Consider the following 22,441-nt stretch of genomic DNA (forward strand, 5'->3'; position numbering starts at 1 on the left):
CAAGACTTTCAATAAATTACAGTTGCCATGCCAGTCTGTTTCTATGACGGTGTGCCTTATATGTGTATGCTTGCACAATAAGCTGAACCATACAAATTTTCTCTGCCTATTGTATTTTAATAACCCTTAGGAACTGGAGCTGCAGTGTAGATTTGAGGCTGTTTGTTGCCGCAGGTTGGCTATTCCTGTAAGACAATATGAGCAACTGATGATCAATTACTATTTACTTGGCTGTGTATTTTGCCACCTCCAACCTACCTGCAGAATACTAAAATAAGTCTTGACTTGCATAATCATATTCTGCAAGTAGTGCATTTTGGTTTCCAAAATGCCCAACACTGTCCTACAAAAGTGTGGAAAGAGTTCATTTCCCCAACTCACAAGTGTATTAAAATAATAGATTGAACTCCCTTTGTTTTTGTTTCACATTTACAAATTTTTTCTCCAAATAATTCTGCAGTGAGGAGGCTCTTTGTAGTAGCTGATCTCTTCTATAAAGGGGCCTAGATATTAAATTTACCCATTTTTTGCTTAATTCTCAGTATGGAGCTCTGACTTGATAAATTAATTTTTCCTAGATGTTGACTGGCAATTCCTTGTGTACCCTTGAGGATATAGCCTTTGTGGTGACACAAATGAAAATCGCAAGCTTCCAGAACAGGCAGACCTAAACATCTGTCCAAGTAATACAGGAAATTATCCATCTACTCTTGTTTCTAGTAGTTCGGGGTAAATTCCTGAGCAGAATTTTACTTCTAACACCTGGAGTGCATTTGTAACATTAGATATGGCTCTGTTCCAGCAGTACAAATCCATCATATTATAGAAGTTCATGCAGATAAATGTAACTGCTTCTGATAATAAAAATGTATCCACATTTTTATTGGAACCATTTGTGTATACAAAATTCAATTTTGTTGATGTTGAGATTAACTATACTGTTATTTAGTGCCTTGGAAATGTTTTCTTTCACACCTTTTAGTTGATTTGGCCCCAATGGAGGATTTAGCCCTAAGTGTATACTTTGAAAAAATAACATCTGTTCCTGTAAAAATAAATTTGAGAAAAGGCAATTAAATAACAGAACATTTATGACTATGTTAACTCCATGAGGAATTCCTGATAGGATCAGGACCTTTGTGACATAATATTATGGTGATATATATATATAGTCCTTAACCAGGAATTTCATAAAAATTTAGAGTGTGAGTCTCAATAAAGAGGAAACATTTCAAAGTAACATTTATACAAACAATTATAATGTTTAGTTAGAGAAACAAGGAAGAATTTAAATATCATAACAGAAAGAAAGATTATTATGTATCTTCACAGAAATTATGACTTACAAAGAACATCAGATCCTCCTGACAAATGAACTCAGGAGTAGTTGTTTGACTTGCTAAGGAACAGATTAATGCCTTTTAAAAATATATGAAACTTTGAAAATATTTTAGCTTCTAAGCATAATATAATTAAAGCACCTATGAAATTGAAATTCATATCAAGAAATGGAATACGTGACCATTTATTTCTCATATGGAATTTGCACTTGCATTCAATGGTAAGAGGAGATAAATTTTAGTATATCATGAACCCTGACCTAATTACTGAACATGAAATTTATATAAACTGTTGCTTTTTAGAGATATAGATCAATCTACCAAATTCCTTATCCTAATTTAGATTTCAACAAAACAGATTCCGAAACAATAGTGCTTACTGTGATCTCAGTTTTGCAAAATATTACACACATGTTTAGCTTCAAGCACATAACCACTCATGCTGCATATAAACACACCAATGTATGTGTGTCAGATAAAAACTTGGGACTAGTTCTTAGTTAAGTTTTGGCACAAGATGCTTACATATAATATATATTGTATGTATAATTATATTTATAAAGAAATGTCCTGAGCAGAATTTTTTCCCAGCTAGTTGAAGAAAAAATGCATATTACAGAATAATGGCAATTGGGCATCTCTTTCTCATCTTTGCAATTTAATTCCCTCCTATTTGTGAGGAATAGAAGACTTACATGGGTCTGAAAAGTTGAAATTTCTAAAATGAAGGTTAGATTTATAGTCTTCAAGAAAGTGTTCAAATCATGGGGTAGGAGATGAGATTTAGCTATCTTAGTGTAGGTTACTAGTACCACTTTTAGAGTCTTCATGTATGTGCATGACTTCTGTAGGTCTTACATCTTTTGTACTGCATGTGAATATCAGAAAAAATATAACACTTCCAATTACTAGACACCTATGATTAACTAGCTGAAATAACCTCACTTTTACACAGGTGCCTATAGTGTGGACATGTAAATTAAAGCAAGACAAATTGTACCCAGAGTTGTAGAAAACTTAGAAGACACACAATGAAGAATAAGCACCTCAAATTAGTGATGGGTGATCTCAAGTAAGAGACATCTGTGTTGCATATGCTTATACTACTTAGCTGTTTATATGATGTATATCATTAATGTTCTGATGATACAGAAAACAGTAGTCAGTGCAAAAGTCACTTGTGAAACAGGAAAAATAAAACTGTGTTTCCATGGGTGAATCAGAAGCCAAGGCTCTTGTTCCTCCTCTCCCTTTTCTTGCACCTGTTTCCTTCCACTTTCTCTTCTGCTTTGGCAGTTTCACCTTTTCCTCCATGTCAAGTATGCACAGCTACTGCCAGCGATTGCTCAAAATAACTAATTCAACTGAAAAAAAAATCCAGTTTTGATTTTCCACTTTTGTTTTCCCACTTTTATTTTCAATTGATTTTGAGAGCTAAGAAAATGCAGAGAGGAGTCCAAAACAGTTTAGATATGATTGCTGACATGGAAAAGGAAAAGGAAAAGGAAAAGGAAAAGGAAAAGGAAAAGGAAAAGGAAAAGGAAAAGGAAAAGGAAAAGGAAAAGGAAAAGGAAAAGGAGAAAAGGGAAAAAGGAAAAAGGAAAAAGGAAAAAGGAAAAAGGAAAAAGGAAAAAGGAAAAAGGAAAAAGGAAAAAGGAAAAAGGAAAAAGGAAAAAGGAAAAAGGAAAAAGGAAAAAGGAAAAAGGAAAAAAGAAAGGAAGGGAGCTGAATGGGAGAGAGAGGGGGACAAGGACTAGAAAAATTGAAGAAGCTGGGTTCAGGAAGAAGGAACAGAACTTCATCTTTTGTCTTCAATTATTCATGTACCTAGATCTTATGCACATGACATTGGAGCCTTTTTTTCAACCTGTTTTGTGAAACTTGGTATTCATTGGCAAAGTAGAAGGAAAAATTAGATTTTTTTTTCACAACTCATTGAGAAAACATTAATTAGCCACTAAATTACAGGAGATATCTCATCTAACAAAGAGATATCCCTAAGTGAGTAAAATTATGCTTACTTTAATTAAGAAGAATAAGCAAATTGTCTCTTGAATAAGGAGGAAATAAAAGTTTCAGGTAGAAAGATTAAATTTATCTGGACCCTTGGAGGATTTCAAAAGTGAGATTGGTTACCACAATTCAGCAAGAAAATCTAATCTATAGTTAATTCAAAAAGTGTTAGTGCAGAGAGGGAAAATGCCTCAAAGCCATGAATACTGGCAGAAAGTCAGAGGGATAAAGGTGAAACAGAGTGCTTTTCATATATGTTTGTAACATTCTGATGTGTTTTAAATGTTGTGGATAATATCTTTATTTACTTGTGATATTAATTTAGTTTTAATTAGGAATAATTTTACTGCAATTACATAACAACATTTGCAATTCAACAATCTGAAAAATCTATCAGCGATTCTTCTTTGACATTTTACCAAGTGATTGCAGTAAAGGTTAAAAAATAACTTTCAAGAAACCTTAACTAGTAGAGTTTCTACACAACTCAAAGACTTCTCAAAGAGAATTCTCCTATTTCTATTGCATTGGCTGGCTGGATAACAACAAATCTGGAGGGTCAGAAAACCAGCAATTACTAAGAAAACAGAGTGGCATCAAGAGATGTTTGTCTTAACATTTGAACGCAAAGGGTCCTCTACAGTTTGCTTCAGACTTTATTTTAGTTTCTCAAATTCAGAGAAGAAATGAATCAGAGGATTTGGAGATATTGGATTGAAGTTTAACTTGCAGGAACAAATTGTCATTCAGCTTAGTGCTCAATATTTATTAAACCCCAGTGTAGATGCTATCTTGAACTCTGAAGAGAGGTCTTCCAATTCGCAAAAAACTGACATTTTGATTTTGCTATGAAAGCCAATGAATTGTACCAAATTCCCAGGAACAGCACTACAACAATTGTGAAGGAAGCCAACAACCTTAAGATCATTATTCTTTTTCAATAACTGCAGCAAGAAATATCTGCCAAGGACTTTATTATGAAGATTTGTGTACCTTACATGTATTTCAGGATATCTAGCACATCTTTTCCTTTCTGAAACCATTTTCTGTTGCAAGTATTGAATGATATTCAAGATTTGTTCAGTGGACCACGCCAATGGTAGCTAAGAATTCCAGGCTGAAAACCAAGGCTGATGTTTGCACAATTCTTACACTCAGAAACCTTTCAAAAAATAAAATTATTTCTTCTGGGTATGAAATTCACAGGCATTCTTTTACTAAATCCTGGTGGAGCTACACATCATCACAAATTCTGTGTCCTTCCTGTAAATCAAAGTCCATTGCAGATCACCATAACTTCTCCAATGTAGAAGTGTATATGTCTTGCTGATTTAGAAGAGAAACAAAACTGGAAACAATCAAAACAAAGCAGCATGTGTCTTCTTAAAGAGAGGTGAAAAAACACAACTCTAAACAACATATTTGTGAAAGGCGTTAGTACCATCACTTAGAATGCTATTGAACATACACTGATACAAAAAAAAAAAAAAAAGAATTATGAAATAAGAATATATACAATGTAGAAAAGAAAAAAATTTATTACTACTGCTCAAATATTTTTTTCAAATCAATGGCCACATTTTTAAAGACTGGGATAATGCTGCTTGATGGACTTAGATGAAAATTAGTTTAATATTCAGAAAATTTCTTTCAAGTACTATAAGCAGTCTAAATAAATACTTGCAATACTTTCTGGCAATTCTGTGTCTAACCATTATTTATAAAATTTTTTTACATATATAAAGAAATTAAAATACTTTCAGGGTTTGGGGTTTTTTTTTTGTCTTTTTTTTTTTAAGAAGAAACTAACATCCATGATTAGGATTTTAATTTAATTTTACTCAAAGAAGGAGGTCAAAACTGAAAACATTTCCATCTGTTAGGGAAGTAGTAGTATGTTTATTTACATTCCTTTTTATTCTTTAATATTTTCATTTTATTCATTGTTTGATGTAATTTTTTAACAATTGTAGTTTCTATAATGAGCAAAGGGCCAATGTTTTTACAAGTTATAGGTCAGCCCAATCTATTAAAAGGACATATGAGTTGTTCTGTTACATCATAGAACTAATTGCTTATTTCTTGGTTGTAAAACCTTCTATCAGTGGATACCTCCATTCCTCAGGACTCCATTCAGAAGCTGAAAGGATGAGTTCACACACTATTGTAATTTTACAATTTTACAATCCAGTTAATTATATTTAAATCAGCTTATGATTTTTATCATTTTGTAACATGAATATTTGGTTGTGGGTTTGGTTTTTTTCCCCATATTGTGGCTCCAAATAAATTTCTGGTGTATTTTAACTTTCTTTGGTTCTAAACACATGAAAGTATATAGTGCTTCTCAAAGGGCTGAAACTAAAAAGAGCCACTCTGTGCTTTCAGCTTGATCTTTGGACTGTTTATCTTTTTCATTCTAAACAGTCAGTTGATAGAAAGCAGAAATAACTGAAAGCACAAAGAATATAGCGCAGTGCTGTGGTTTTTTTTTCTAGATGTATTATTTAAATAAGATGTAACTAATCCTGTGTTTCCACAGCAGTCTAAACCGATGTAAACACTGGCTGCGGCAATCCCATCCTCTGCTGCATCTCTCATTCATGTGTTCCATCTCCCTTCTTGACCTGGCTTTGGGGTTTGTTGCACACTTCATTTACCAGTCTTGTATTTGGTGACACAAAAAAAACCCCACAATTTGGGTCTCAGAAGGAACCAATGATAACTGCATTGAGTCTCAGAAAAGATGTATCAATTCATACTTGAGATTTTGGTTAGTACAAAATTACAACAGCTGCAGCTGTAGACTCATAGTCTGCATCTGGCTCTTCTTGGTTGCTCTTCTCTTTGCTCTTTTCTCCCTTGAATTTTTGACTCTAGGAGATCTAAAGTCAGTTTAAAAAGACTGTCATTATAGAGGCTTATCTGAATCTCCAAAGCAGTGGTAAGAATTCAGTCTAGGAAATTAAATGGTGATTTATATAGCAGGATATAAAACATAGTGTTGATGAGCAGACTAGTTCATTTCATTCAAAGGAGACAGCTTGCTGTTATCACTGATATTTATTTTACCCTCTTTTTTTGTGACACACCATAACAACCATAAGAGATCATTGAGCTGCTCATGTTAATGAAATGGCAAAAAAGTGCACATATACAGTTATTTAAAACCATACATACAAACCCATACATGTTTTTTTTTTATATATAAAACACTATATACACAGCTTACAGGTATACATTAGTACAGTGGACAGTTTTTGTCCCAATACTCATTGCATCTGAACTGTGCCTGAACTGTCTGCAGTTCTTAGTGTTTGAGGACAAAGAAAGTAACTTCTCACAGTGTATTGGGTTTGCCTTTGAAATAAAAGCAGAGAACTATTGACAAAAGGCTCACCTAACAGCAGAGCTGAGATTAGGTGCTGAGGGTTATTGTCTTCCTCTAATCTCAAAGCTATGTGAAATGTCAGTTAATTGAAAATGGTAATTGTTCCACACAACAACATCAACTGTTTCATTCCAGGAAATGTGCTGCTCTTAAATTAATAGCCATCGATCCAGAGGTATTTCATGATTCTTCTCCATCGTTTTCTCAAATTATCCAGCTATCAGTCCTTGGGAGAAAACCTATTTCACCATCTTTATTGACCATTCTTTACTGAGTGACCTGGCTTCCTGTTCAGATAGACTAAAATAGGTCTATCCATCTGAATGTTTGTCAGGCACACTGAGACACCTAACTTTCAAAACACCTACTACTTTTTACTATAAATACTCAGAATGAAAACCATTAAGAAATAGTACAAAGCAGTTACATGGTTATTACTGATTAATACAATGAAGTACACTCTCATGCTGGGAAATTGCGTTTGTGATAGTAAAAATAGTTCCTTTCAATAGTGCATTACAGTAAAATTTAAATTCCAGTTTGATTTCTTGTGAAGGAATGCAGGTTATTTGTGTTTCTTTGTTTGCTGAAGGAATAATTTTTTTTACAACATCTTTGAATCACAAATAACAATATGTCTTTGTTATTGCACAGAGAACAATTACAAAGACGGTTGCATTCCTTAGCTGTTCCTTTGAAAGCTTAATAGAGAAATTAAGTGGTGCAAAGGTGTTCCATTGAGGAGACAGCTAACCTATATATAGTCATTATAAAAAAAAAAAATACCATTTAGATAAGCAGTTGAAAACATTTATTGAAATACAACTCATAATGCTTTCTGTGTTTGCAGTTCAAGAAATTATTTTCTAGTAAATATAAAATTTCATTTCAAAATAAATTGTAAATTCTATCAATTAGTAATTTTTGGAAGATAACAGTCATATTTTTCAAAGCTTTCATTTCCATATTAACATGAAACAGTTTCACCTTCACTGATATATTAATAAACTGTTGTCTTTATTCTTAATGTTTTGATTTCAAAGTGAAATTTACATATAAAGAATGATGGCAAAATTGTACAGAAATATAATTGTTTAAAATAAATGCATATTAATATCAGTTGTGCAGTAGCCTAGAAAATGTCTCCTTTAATCTCAGAAGAAAATACTCTACTTTTCTCTCTTCAAGGGCTTTTTCTTTCCAGGGGATGCAATTTAATGTAAACTGAAACAGTTGCCAGCAGGAAAGAAAAAGCAGTCTGGGGTAATATGAGATACTTTTCTATTGTTTCAAAAATAATACGCTGGTTGCAAAGAGTTTCTCTGTGTGATCTTAAGTTGCTGTATTTTTGTCTTCTTTTATTTATTAATTGACCATTTTATATTCAAAATGGAAAAGGAAAATCAGATTAAAGATTCTAGGCCAGCTACAGTATAAAATCAGTTGAAATTACATTTCCACATAACATACATAATGACTTCTGGTGTTATATACCAGTTTTAATGCTCAATCTGGTTTATAGTTAATAGAATCAAAAGGTATGAGAGCCAGGGAATATTAAAAAAAAATTAGCAGCTCAGAGGGAGGGAAAAAGATCCTTAGGCATATGGGGCTAAGCAAATGAAAGTGAAAATTACTTTTGTGAAGAAACATAAAGGAGTCAAAATAGCCAACTATAGAAGGTAAGCATGTTTTTGCATCATTTATGCTTGTGACAGTGAACATATGCACAGTTTGCATCCTATTTCTTGCCATTTTGTACATACTTTTTCAGTGAATTTCAGCTGCATAGTTGGAAAGTAAGTGTGAATCAGAAATAACTGAATAAATTATTTGGTGGTTATGCAATGAAGGATAATTTTGGTCATAGAGGCAAAAATTCCACTTCAAAATATTTTTTTTCATATCCTGTGTCAGAGATTTGTCTCCCTCCTCTATTTTATTCTGTTTCAAAATCTAAGCTTGACCATTGTTTCATCTTTATTTCTTGTTAAAAGAGTCCAGGAAACAAGGGTAATTTGAAATTATTGAATCTTCAACATCGTCCCTCATGTGCCACTCCAAGTCCACATTATTCCAAAAGGTTATCTGTTTTTTTGAGAGTTAAATGGAAAATTTGGGTATTTTAACCACTTGGACAAATTTATACAGCAATGATACTCAATTTGATCTATATGAAAATATTTGAATATGTAAGTATAGCTGTAATTGTGTTGCTTTTATTAATAAGCCTTGAAGATCCCAGCCATTTCCAGCCTTTGGAGCTTTATATCTTTAAAGCTTATATTAGCAGCTAAAGGCTGTCTCTCTCAAAGTGATTTCACATTAAAATATCATAAAAATAACATTAATTATAGAGATGAGTATTACAGATGTAGATAACAGCTGAACATTGAAAGGGCTAAGCAGATCTGCAAGATAGCAGTAATGACTTAATTAAAACAAAATGCATCTGTATCTGAGCACAGCAATAAAGGAAAAAGAGGCAATCCACAGTAACAAAAACATGAGCAATTCAGCTGAAGTATGTAAGAGTAGTGAGCAATAGATTGGCTCATGTAAGTCTAATTTATGCCAACCTTAAACATTAGCATTCTAATGGCTGCCAGAAATTTAGAATATGTTATCTTTTGAGTGCCAGGTAGTTTAGAGGGTAACTACCAATTATCCGTAAACTGAGCCATATCAGAAATGACTTAATGTTTTATTTCCTCCCATGGCCAAGCTTGCTCTGATACCTTTGCAACAGACTTTGTTAACTGTGCTTCCTGATCTAAAGGGAAGCTGTCCTTTCCTGATTATCAAATGGAATTAAATGACCTCAGCAGGGAATAAAGTTGGTGCCAAGAAGCAGAGCAACATCGAGGCTCATACCAGGCGATATTCTATCTGGTGCATATGGCCCACACAAAGCTCATCTCCAGTCCAGGCCTGCTTCTAAGAAACCCTCATATGTCATATTCTGCACGTTCTGAAATCCAACCATTTGTGGTCTATTAGTGTTTTAAAAAATACATTAAATTCCTGTGACAAAGCTTAAAGGGAGCTGTATTTTCTCTCTCTGGTGTGGAGGGGACAGAAAACAGATTCCCCTTCTGTTGACTTTTTCTACATAGTTTTTAGATGGAAAAGGCCACAGAAAAATTCTCATTGGAGATACAACCAGCAGTACTTGCAGTTGTTATAATAATCATAACTACCACTTTTACTACTCTGCTTCTGTCGCAAACTGGGAGATCTGATCCAAGAAAGTGCCTAATACAAACTTCTCCTTTTTTTAAAAAAAATGGAGAGCAATTGCTTTCTTTTGACCATGCAATATCTTCCCCTTAATGACAATGAAAAAGAGCAATAGTGGGACTGAATCATGGCAGCAGAAGACTTTGGCTACATTAGCCACACTGTATGCTGTCTGTAAGGAAATTAATTATCTATTTTATGCCTCATATTGATGATGGTCAAGTAGAATTGATATATTGCAGAAATGTCAAAAATGGCTGATTCTGCATGGATAGGTATTGTTTTCAAGCAAACAATAAAATAATCACTCAAAATCACAGAAATTAAGATTAGTGGAATTAATATCACTTTAATGGGACTGTACAGATGCTTACTGATAAGAGACTAGAAAAGGGAGTTTTAATTTGCATGTAGTGTACAAGTTCAATTTCTCCATGAATTAGTAGATTTGTAGAGAAAATTATTATTAATATAAAAATCTGTATTGACTAAGGTTTGGTGGTTTTTTAAGTGAAAAGACTACATATGATATTCCCATGTAATGTTCTGAAACAATGAAAAATTATTTTAATGTGGGAAACATTTAATTGCCTATGCAAAAGATAATGCAATTTTCTTCCCCTACTATAAAAAACTTCACTGTTTTATTTGAAAGGCTCTCTGAAAAATTTCATTTTAAAATTACAGAAAATGTTTTCATGCAAATAAGGAGTTACTTTATCCAACAAAATAAAAATTTAAAAATTAGCTTTTAGTCCATTAATTTTCATAAAGTTTGATCTTGCAGTCATTATCTAGAATCATACACAGTTACTTTTAAATTCAGACAAAAGCTCTGTATGACTAGGTGAACATAAAGGAAATTTAGATCACTAGCTAGTGGAAAAGGTGCAGATTCTGCCTAGACAGCTAAGTCTGCATTTAGATAAATAAAATACCAAGTTGTAAAGAAAATATGAAAACTGAAAATATTATTTTGACTGCTGTCTGTAGATGAATGAGAAGGTAACCAGCTATTCTGAACATGTGCCAAAAATAATGAGAATTAATTGTAGCACTCATCAATTCTGAGAGAGACTGAATATGCAAAATATGCAGCATTTCCACTGTCAATGAGAGCTCCTGCTCTGGAAGACACCTACCCTTAAGTAAACTTTAGTTTTCCATCAGTCTTTCCTCTTCAGCACAATTACTTTGCTGGGGTATCTGAACTGCATGGTCTTTTTCATACGCAGTAGAAAGGTCCAATTTTCCTCCTTTTTGATACTGAGAGTGTCATTTTATTGAGAGAATGAGATTTTTGGTGCAGTATACTCTGATAGAATATCAATTGAATCCCATTCAATGGCTACTTCAGAGCTACTTCATTTTCTAAATATCACTGAGGCATAAGTTAATTAAATTACATAAATTTAAGTCAGTGAGGGAAGAAGTAATATTTGATATAAATAGCTGTAATTCTTTACTGAAGTCTCTATTAGGGGGAAAAAAAAGTATGATGATATATCACCAATGTAATTAACAGTCTTTTTATGAGTCATGGGGGAAGACATAGCAAAAGCAAGATAGCTGTACCTGGGCAGGTAAGCAGGATCATTGTTGTTTCTTCTTTCTGTGCCTGTAGGGCAGAACTCGGTCAGACAGTAAAATGTAATGATGTACAGTCTGATATTAATTGTTCATGTACTCATGGGTCATGGTAAAGAGTTTGTCAGAGGTGGCAGCTTGCTGCAGGTGTTTAATGTCACATGATTCATAGCAAATGACTTGAAGCTCCCAAGTATCTACGACTAAAAATAATTCTGCGCTCTGCAAGTGCCCTCCAGAGCAGAATGGCTATCTGTCAGCACAAGATACTGGGTAGTAATTGACTCTAGTTAGCACCATCTATGAGCCATTTCTCAAGGATAAAAAAGTGATAATGGCCAGTTTTGTCATTATAAACCATGTTCTTAGCACTAGCTTAATTTCTAATATTTTCCCTTACCAACAATATAAAAAACTGGCTTCTATCTTTATCATGTATAACGTAAAATTGCAAAAGCCCCCACACATCAGACTTTAAACACAGTAGCAATTTTTTTAAGCTTCTTTGGATGTGTTTTTCCAAGATAGAAGCTCTCTTCTTTTTCCCATTTATTCCCTTGACTGAGACTGGAAGGTTTTCCTTCAGCTTCCATGCACATCATACCCAAAGCAAATGATAGGGTGGGGGACATTGGAGATTTTGCATTCATTGGCGATGCTAAGCACATTTGAAAATTCAATCTTTTGAAATTTTACAGTTGACCTAAAACTTTCATGACAACTTTCATACTTCTAAAATTTCTAGTGCAACTTCTTGCTTCCAGTTCTACTTAGAACTGAGAAAAGTAGTAATGCAAAGCTGAAAAAAAAAAAAAAAAGCTAGAAAGAGTTCTAGTTACTTTGAAACATATCAAGTGTTCTTTATTTTTTAAACAGGAGCCATAAAACATATTCTTACCTCACATTATCTGTCTTACTCAGCCCAGCACAGAACCCAGAATAATTTATTGTATAAAATCCCAATTTCCAATTTGTGATTTTAAATCTAAAAGAAACTTACAAGCATAAAATAATTTTGAAATCATAACTTAATATTCAGAAATAACATCACTAAGTTTAAAAATATGTTAAATGCTAGGCAGGTTTTTAGTGTGAAAACTTCTAAAACATAGTAATGATTAACCAGATTTCAGCAATCTGTCTAAGACAGACAAGGACGCCTTGTGCAAATAAGCACTCACCTCTGTCATCCCAACACTGGCAAGTGGAAATACAGTAGTTCTACAGTGTCTTTGGCACTCGGTGTCTGCAAAAGCATCACAAACTGGTCAAGGGACATGACTGTCCTGCTCTACTCGATGCTGGTGTGCCCTCACATAGCATCCCAAGTGCAGTTTTGGGAACCACAGTATATATCACATATAAAGCTATTAGAGAGCATCCAAAGGAGGGCAGCAAAGATGGTGAAGGGTCTACAGGGGGAGCCATGTGAGGAGCTGCTCACTTCGTCTGTTCAGCCTGGTGAAGAGGAGACTGAAGGGAGACCTCATCGCAGTCTGCAACTTCCTCATGAGGGAAGGGAAGGGCAGGCACTGATCTCTTCTCTGCAGTGACCGGTGAAAGGATCCAAGGGAATGGCCTGGAGTTGTGTCAGGGGTGGTTTAGGTGGGATATCAAGGAAAAAGTTCTTCACCAAGATGAATTGGGCTTCCCAGAGAAGTGGTCACAGCACCAGCCTGACAGAGTCCAAGAAATATTTGGACAATGCTCTCAGGAACAATGGTATGATTCTTGGGGCTGTCCTGTGCACGGACAGGAGTGGGACTTTGCTGACTCTTGTTTGTTCCTTCCAGCTCAGGATATACTATGGTGTTATGACAGTACAACAAACCTCTATAGCAAAACCACCTGTCATATTTGCAGTGAGTTAACATGTCAGTGTCTCTGAATAGCATAAAATTCCTTCTCCATCTCTGCACCATGTCCTTTTGCTAGAAGTTATTTGGAACTTGCTTGCCTTGTTTCCAGTGGAAGCCTAGATATCAGACATCCTCTGACATATAGAAATCTATCAGATCTCTTCCCAAAGAGATTGGCATTAAGTTGACATTCTTTTAAGACAGGGAATATACTGAGTGACTATATTGTGACTCTCAAATTTAAGTGTCAAAAGTTGAATACCTCTGTATGTGCTCAATCACAAGATGTGCAAATGTAGGCTCCAGTCAATGGGAAAGGAAAAAAACACCTCCAGAAGAAGCCTAGATTAAGTGCCCTGAATTGTTCTGACTCTACTGAGGAATGTTTTAGCAGTAAGTATAAGGTAGTAAAAATAAAAAGAAAGATTATTGACAACAGAAAGCTTCCTACATTCATCTGACAAGGAAACCTTAAGGTGAATACTGTACCACGTGGCACTTTCAAGCAGAGCAAACAGATTAATGTTTTCCTTTTAATGTGAAGGCATGAAATGGTGCTACTGCTTGTACAGCACATGTAATTTAGGAAAGTTTCTTTCTTTCAGCTGCCTCAAGAGCTAATTGGAAGTGATAAACCACTCCAGAGATTTTAGGTCTATTAAATTATTCCCTTAAGGCATGATTGGTTAGGGAGGAAAACCTTGGTAATTAAGACTGTGAATTAGACGCTTCCGTTAAGAAGACTGAACACAAGCTAAGGCGATTTAAAGAAAAAAAGTATAAAACATAACAACTAAGAGAAGGTATTAATACTGTATATGGAAATATACACATGGGCTGGATTCTTTTTCACCCTTATGGAAAAAAAATTCCTAATACAAGCCTAATGCATATGTTTTAGAGATCCTTCAGACTGCCAAAACTTTTGAAATGGCATCTGTATATGTACCTAATCTTTAATCTGATTTGTGAAATTTGTGTTACTGGATATTCCAGTCATTCTTTATTGTGACTGTGAATAGGGTCACACAGACTGTGAAATCAGTTGCAAAAGGTTTATGGTCTGAGTAACAGGAGAAAGGTAAATAAGAACTGCTTGGTCTTTACTAGTGAAGTTGATGACATAAAACATGTTACTTAAAGATTCTGAAAAAATTTATATGTGCAAATATATATATTTATATATATAAACACATAGAGATATAAATTTAAGAAAGGGTCTTTTTCAATTTGAAGCCACATGTGACCTTTAAAAAAAGAGGGGAGGTGGGAGAAATGATTAATGATCTTAATTAATATGTAGAATAAGCGAGCTGGAAAGGTTACAAGTTAAATCATTTTTCTGCCTGTAAATGCAAATAGTTCTTCACACAGTTGGTTATGCAATGCTAGTGCAGGCATATTTGCAAATATTTTCACAAATCCTATTCAAAAACCACAAAATGCCAACACATAGTGTTGGTTAGTAAACAGACTGGAAGACACAGAGGACAGTGTGCAATTATAAGTCAAGAAAAGAGTCAGAAAGCTAATGTTAGGAGTGAGAGGAGGCACAACAGAGCCAAGAAACTGCAGAAAAATTATATATTAACATATTAGAGATCTGTGGGTAAAAAATTTGACAGTCTTCTTTCACAACTTCTGCATGCTAAATTTCTGCTTCTAGTCTGCTGCTATTGGAGAACTTGCTTCCTGTAAATTCTTGGAAGTTGTATGAAGGTAAAAACCTTCTTTATTCAATCAGCCACTTTCAGTACTTTTTGATAAGAACAATTAACTGAAATGAACTAATACATTTTGACTGGATCTTCTTTTGTTCTAACACTGTGGTGTTTATAGACAGGCTTTGCAGGTGTGCTCATAATCTAATACCAAAACAGAAGTAAAAAGTTGTATAGACCAGCTGTTCCATAGAAATGCATATAAAAGTAGTAGTTGCTACATCAGAGTCTGGAGAAGTGTATAACAATTTCAGAAATATTCTGGAGAAGTGAAGCAGAAAATAATCTTTTAAGGCACATTGTAGACTCCGTGAGCTCATAATCTTCTTGAAACACACAATAAGGCAAAGGTTTAAAGAAAATTTTGTAGATTGTCTTTAAAAGCACATGCATTTAAAAAAATGTAGTTTGGAAGATACTGGCAATGCAATTTTCTCCACTCTAAATTATCTAGATCTTCTATTAATATCAGTAGAATATCAGAAGATTCAGTATTCTTTTAATAATGCACTTTTAATATACTCTCTGCTTGTATAGTTCTAGCTATAATTGCAGTTCAGTGTACCTGAGTTTAGCAGTGGGGTGAGAAGCAAATCTTTCCAAAAGATAAAACACAGTCTGAGTGCTGTGTGTAACCTGACCATAAATTTTCTCAGAATTCTTGCAGGCAGTTTTTCTCTGGAAAATGTGGTTCTACACTCACATACTCTATTATTTAAAAAGAATTGGAAAAGTAAATGTAAGACTTCTCTGGGTGCAGCAATATCAGCTGGCAAACGGATATTACCTGGGAACAGGTGTCAACTGTAGGAAAAGTAAAGACAGAAAACAGAAGGCACTGTAATCTAAACGTCTAATTACAGATGTTTGTAATCAACAGATCTGTTCTAGATTGTAATCATGTGTGATACATCCTTACCCAACACACCCCTTTGAGTAGTGAGACTACTATTTCATCTTCTACATTTGCCTAATACAACCTGGCTAGTCTGTGATGATGCAGAGTGATACAGAATCCTCAGGCAGTGCAAAGGAGAGGCCCTTTATTTAAAAAAACAGGCCTTTTCAAGCAGTTAGCCAGTATCCAGTTTACATAGTTTTAAGGCACAAGCCCAAGTCACCCTAGCACCATAGACCACGATGTGGACATACAGCAGTTGCACAGCACATCTCGCGTCTCTCACGCCTCTCTACCCCTCCCTATTCCAACTGAGTCACTCTCCCATAGATCCCTTCTACTTAACCAAAGTAGCAGGCCTGAGCCATGATTTTATAAGGGTAAACAAGGCCTTTATTTTATAAGGCTCTACCTATATGCAACACTAGTCTGACTAATAAACCTAATAAAATTTGAGTAGAAAACTTATACATTCAATTAATTTCCCTGATTTCCTAAAATTTGTGTTCCATTTCTGTAGTGGGGAATTCTTCCAGGTGACCAAAAATCCTTCACTGGATCAAGTTTTCCCTGCATGTAGAAGAGGCAAATAAATATTCACAGGAAATTTTTGATGTTATGAAACTCTTTTGTCTTCTGAGCATCAAAATGAGAGAACAGTCAACTTGATATTCCTACCTGATAAGAGTTTTAACTTCACAGTTAGTGATCAGTTTGAAAGCCAAGCTTCAAACCCTCCATTTCTAGAGATACATGAGAGGTACTTCAGGGAATAACATGCACAGGGACAGAATAGTTTGGGCTTTGGATGTCCTGACAAGGAAGTTACATTGCTATGATGGTGGAACCAGTTCACCTCATAACCATTTGAAGAAGAAATAGACACTTTAAACATTATACTTGTACTACCTAATTACCTTCTTACACTCCATTAATTGTTATATTAAGTGTTCTTAAGTTACCCTGCAGCTAGAACATTAAAATGTGGACTTCATAATGACTATATGGAGGAGTTATAGAAATCACAGTTATTTGACATAAGAATCAAATGAGGAATAACATATTCTATTATTATTTCTCTTTATGTAAGCAAACAGTGAAGACTCAAATGTCATTCATGGAGACCACTCTAGAGGGAAAAAATGATTTCTGTAGTAGTAAGAAAAAAAAGTTTTTGTTAGATACTTTATGTATTATGGCTTAACACAACAGTTGACTGATGGTTGCGTAATATCTTGGAAATGACAATTTAATAAAAACATTTTTCAGGCTGTCAGCAATGCTTGCACTTAATTCTGAGAGACTAGAAAACTATCTATTATAATTAATTTAAGCAATTTTCTAATTAGCTCACAGAAGTGGAACAGATTTTAGTTGATGTGAGATATTTATTTAATAGAATAAATACATACCAGTTGAAAAATGTTTTAGCCACTGCTAAATGGCTAAACATTGAGATGCTGTAACTCACTCTAAGAGGTTCCTCCTGTCCCAAAGCATGTAGAAGTCTGGTTGCAATGTATATACAAAGGCTTCCAGAAGAAAACAAACCTATGATGTTCCTCTATTATGATAAGTAGAAATAATATTCTTCTCACTAAAGTAAGGTTTTACATGCTCTTACAGTTTGTGAAGAATTTATTATGCTTGGCTGAACTTACATGTATAAACTAGGAATCAGTCTGAATTTTATCTGAAACCTGAACTGAATTTTCTGCTTTTCTTTCTTAGATTGACTCAAGAGTAGATTACCTACTCTATACATATAATTAAAAATCTATAACATATTTTTATAGATGTATAGTTGTTATGAATTTAAAATATTGTTTTGGTTTATATTCATTTTGGAATCCATGCCTTTGTGCTTCCTATCATTACATATTTCAAATGGCTAATCAGGAGATTTGCTGGTTGAGATCTGCTGGTTCAAGTTTGCTGATATCATGGTTAAAATAAATATTTTATAAGCCCTCATAGGTGTATAAGGAAAATAGGAATAGAAAATGCCAGAATATACGTCTTTTAAATCTGGATCTGTATATCAGTCTGTGTCCTGGGGCCCAAGCAACCAATAATCCCTTGAATGCTGGCAGATCTCACCTGTGTTTTGCATCTTGCTAAACAGATGGGGAGCAAACTCCCTGTACTTCCTTCCTGAAAGCAGCACAGAGGAAGAGTCTAATAATAATCATATAAATTAATAACATTTCTGCTTGAAACATTTCCGAGACAGCACTATGCACAAGCAATAAACTGGTATAAGTGACTGCAGATGGTAATATAAAAAATGAATACATTATTAAGCAGACTTGTCTTCCCTTCTAAAACTGAATAAAGAGGTCACTGAATTTGTTTTCTTTAATGAAGTCTGTGACAGATATTTCCAACAAAGAGCTATTAATATCATCAAAACTAAATATTAATATTTAAGACTTTAGCTTAAATAAAAATATGTTTTTTGTCCTTTTTTTTTGTTTGTTTTTTGGGTTTTTTTTGTTGGGTTTTTTTTTTTTTTTTTTAAGTAGGGATCTGTTTCTTGCATGCTATTTTTAAGCAATTGGCAGAAAGATTAGTCTTTGAAGATATAGGACCCACTACCATTTACACCTTTTTTCAGCAGGGAAACTGAGGTAGGTGTTTCACAATTCAGTGAATCATGTATGTTTTTCATTTGTTTTTTTTCCAGCTTCTTCCAGAGTTCTTGTTTCCTCCACTATCCCCAGAAAGTCAAGTTCAGGGGCCTCCAGGAAATACATCTTCACTGCTACCCTGATTTATTAGAAATTAAACATCACCATTGTAAGAAATTCTTTACTAGGAAGACATCCTTTACTGTGAGGGTGGAGAGGTACTGGAACAGATTTCCCAGAGAGGCAATTGATGATCTCGATGATCTCAAGAGAGAGCCTTGATGATCTCAAGGGTCTGTTCCAGCCTAATGCTGTGGTTCTGTGAACTAGATGGCATTTACAGTCCCTTCCAACACAAGCCATTCTATGATTCTATGATCATTAAGACCTGGGATCAAGATACTACCCTGCAAGAAAAGACAAAGACTGTGCCCACTGTGCCCTTCCAGAATCAGAATCCCTCAGGAATTCTGTGGCCCATGTTATGCCTTTCACAGAGTGATTTTGAACACTGTTTTTGTGCTTTACATCACTTTTAATGTAAACAGAATGTGTTCTGAATTTTTTCTTTGCCAATTGCAGCCTGCACACTGTACCAGTTTTGTTTACCTTGTGTCAAGACTTAGCTGATGGGTCAGAAACATCAGCCAATTTTTCTTTCAGCTGATCATCCAGAGTGGTAATTGAGTAAAATGATTTTTAGGCAAAAAATATTTTTTAATTAGTTTTCAGCTTATTTTCTATGCCTAAAAGTACTTCATTAGAACATGTTTTTACTTCAGAGATCCTTTTTGTGCCTTTAAATCTCATACTGAAAATAAGCAGCCCCTTTTAGAATCATAAACAACATAGAAAAGGGCTTGATTCAGGGCTAAGATCTTGGATGAATAGATTAATGCTGAGCAAGCAGGGCTAAGCATTTAAATACTTTTTACCAATTGGATCCTCATTACCTTTTTTGAAAATGCAAGGCTTGTTTTAGAATTCTGATTTGTTTGTTATTTTTGTTCCTGAATGGACATATCACTTACCTATATTCACCTTTGTGTGTGTGTTTGTTCCTACTGACTGAGGGTTCCATATGTGGGACATGTTCTCTCACATTAAAGCCTATAAGAAATTGTAATAAAAGAATAAATGTGTCTCATGCATATATCATGCATTACATACTTTTATATATACTTATCTGGTTTGTATCCTGTTACTAGGAGGCATAGAGCTTCATGATGAATTCTTTAACAAACAGAACTAACTGGGTATTTTCTTGGAGACAGCTGGAGACAAGCTGGAGAAAGCTGGAGACAGCTTTCAGCAAAAAATCTATTTGCTGAGCCCAAAATGTTTTAATTCCTGCATCTTATTACCATATTTACTTCTATGGATTTTTTTAATAGTCATCTGAAGTCATTCTTGGTTATATTCTTGCCTAGCTACCCTAGATCAGAGACTCAATATCTTTTTTGTAGTCTTGGGTGATGTCTGGTTACTACAAGTTTCTGGTCTGTGCAATTCCAAAATTTTGAATCTGTGATCAGATGTAGGCAGACAAGCTAGAAAAATAACTTTGGATAAGTATGCCAGATGAACTTCTTGTAAGATGTCAGAAGTAAAGATGTCTAATACAGCCAGGAATACCTGAGTATTTTTTATCATGGAGCTGGGAACTTAAAATACTTGACAGACTTAACCTTACCTCTGGGTTTTGCCACAGAGAACTTGGACATCAAGAAGTTTCTCTAATTTTCTTCACATTATGGAACATGTTTTGTATGGTCCCTGCAAGAGTATATATTTATACAATAAGGAAACTGGACATAAGTTATATGTCCAGTAAAGTCTAATGCCCTGATCAATCAGTGTTAGACTTGAGATTAACCATGTAGATATGATTATGAGCAGAAATCACTGAAAAGGCAGAAAGAACCAATAACTTTGTTTTGACCTAAAAGTTCTGTATATAATGCAATTCTTGCAGTGAAGAAGCCAAATGCCTTCACTAAATTGAGAAAGATTAGAGGATGGACAACTCTTCGTAAAAACAGATTAGCAGGGCAGTAGCAAGCATCTTCAAGTTATCAGGACTGCCTTGACAATTGAAAAGAACAAATAGCTCTCTGTGAATTTGAAATTGCTTTCCTAATGTTTTCAAACATACCTGTTTATCTCCAGACTGTAAGAATTAACATCACACTACTTAATAGCAAAGGCTGACCTGTTGATTTATTTGAGGGATTAAAGCCAGTGTTACTATGACTTTTGCCATAAAAGGAGGAGCTGTGAGGGTAGAAGAAAGACTTGCCACCCTCAAAGTCAAAACAAAATAATCTTAAAGGTACTGTAATCATTGCCATAATAGCTTTTGTGGTCCAAGTTTAAAAAACAAAATTTGTCTTCCCAGGATTGGCAGTCCATTAAGAATTCATGACTTATTCACTTCTCTAATTTTGACTGACACATTTTCTAGTTTGTTTTCTCTAAGATGGCTTATTTACAAAAACCTTCAATGTATGAAGAAGTGAAAACGTGGTCTTATACATGTGGCCTCAACAAAAATTCCTAATTATATCTGATCAGGAAAAATACTTTTCATTAAATAGTAAGAAGATGAAGACCATGGGTTTATGTATAATGAAATATTGTACCAACAGTATTTAGGAACCTGGAATGGGATCCATGAAACCAGATCTATTTCTCAAAATCCTTGTCTAGGAAGAGTCATTGTAACTAGGTAACTCAGGCACCTCATGACCTGTTGGCGCAGAGTAGCAGAGGTGTGACCCATGGTCTCCACCCACACTATGAGGAGACTGGATATAAGATAGCTCCAGTCCAAAAATAGGTATATACCTTATGTCAAGCCTATGCCTTCATATAGATCCATCAGACTGGCCTTAATAAGTCACTATTGTGGTGATCACCTGCAAAAGTACAGCTGCAAGGCATTTGCAGACTGAAAATAACTTGTCTTCCACCAGTTTGGGCAGCTGTCATGTTAACTCAGCTTGGCTCATACTGATGTGCTTCAGATAATCCTTTTAGATACTGACAGATGGTTCTCAACATTCACTGTGTGGCTGCAGAGGAAGGATCAAAAGGTCAAATCCCATGCCTCCTTGACCCAAATCTGCAAATCCTACCTTTCCACCCAGAATACAGACTGGGATGGATGTACTCTTTAGGTTGAAGCTAGGCCATATTGCTCAACCAATAAGGACAAAAAAGTCTGGACTAGCAAGGGGAAAAAAAAAGAAAAAGAAAAGGAAAAAGTGAATATTTCACTAGAGATAGGCCTTGTAGACATACCAATACCAGGAACAAGAAAAGACAAGAAAACACAAAAAAGTGTTTTGACTGTTCATTTAATCTGTTTATGAATTTTATCTTCTGACTCTTTTGTGCAAACAGTGTAAGTAATTTGACACAGTAGGAATTAAAGCACCTGCAAAAACTGAAACAAAATGTAGTTGAAGGCATCTGGATCACATTTTTAGTGTTAAATTTTACATAAGTTGCATTTCATGATCATAACACAATATTGAATATAGCCCAAAAATTCTTCTGAATAATATTGGGCTCATAATTTTTTTTAAAGTTATTTATGACTTCTGAGTACTATTCCCTTTTGCTTTCCTCCCTGCACCAAATATGCTACTTAATTAGGGCTCTTCTTTCTAGAAATTACAAACTCAATTTTGTTTGGCCTAGGATTTTGATTTTTAAGGGAAAAGGTAATGTCCAAAGTTATTACTCAGTAATGTATAC

The 22,441-nt window shown here is 34.5% G+C and overlaps 1 protein-coding gene across 4 annotated transcripts in view; it reads left to right on the top strand.

The window, feature by feature from the left end:
• The window catches only part of GPC5 (glypican 5), a 578,936-nt gene that overhangs the window by 408,632 nt on the left and 147,863 nt on the right, over window positions 1-22,441 (top strand). The window lies entirely within an intron of this gene.

Source organism: Taeniopygia guttata, chromosome 1 (assembly GCF_048771995.1).
Source record: "Taeniopygia guttata chromosome 1, bTaeGut7.mat, whole genome shotgun sequence".
NCBI lineage: Eukaryota > Metazoa > Chordata > Aves > Passeriformes > Estrildidae > Taeniopygia > Taeniopygia guttata.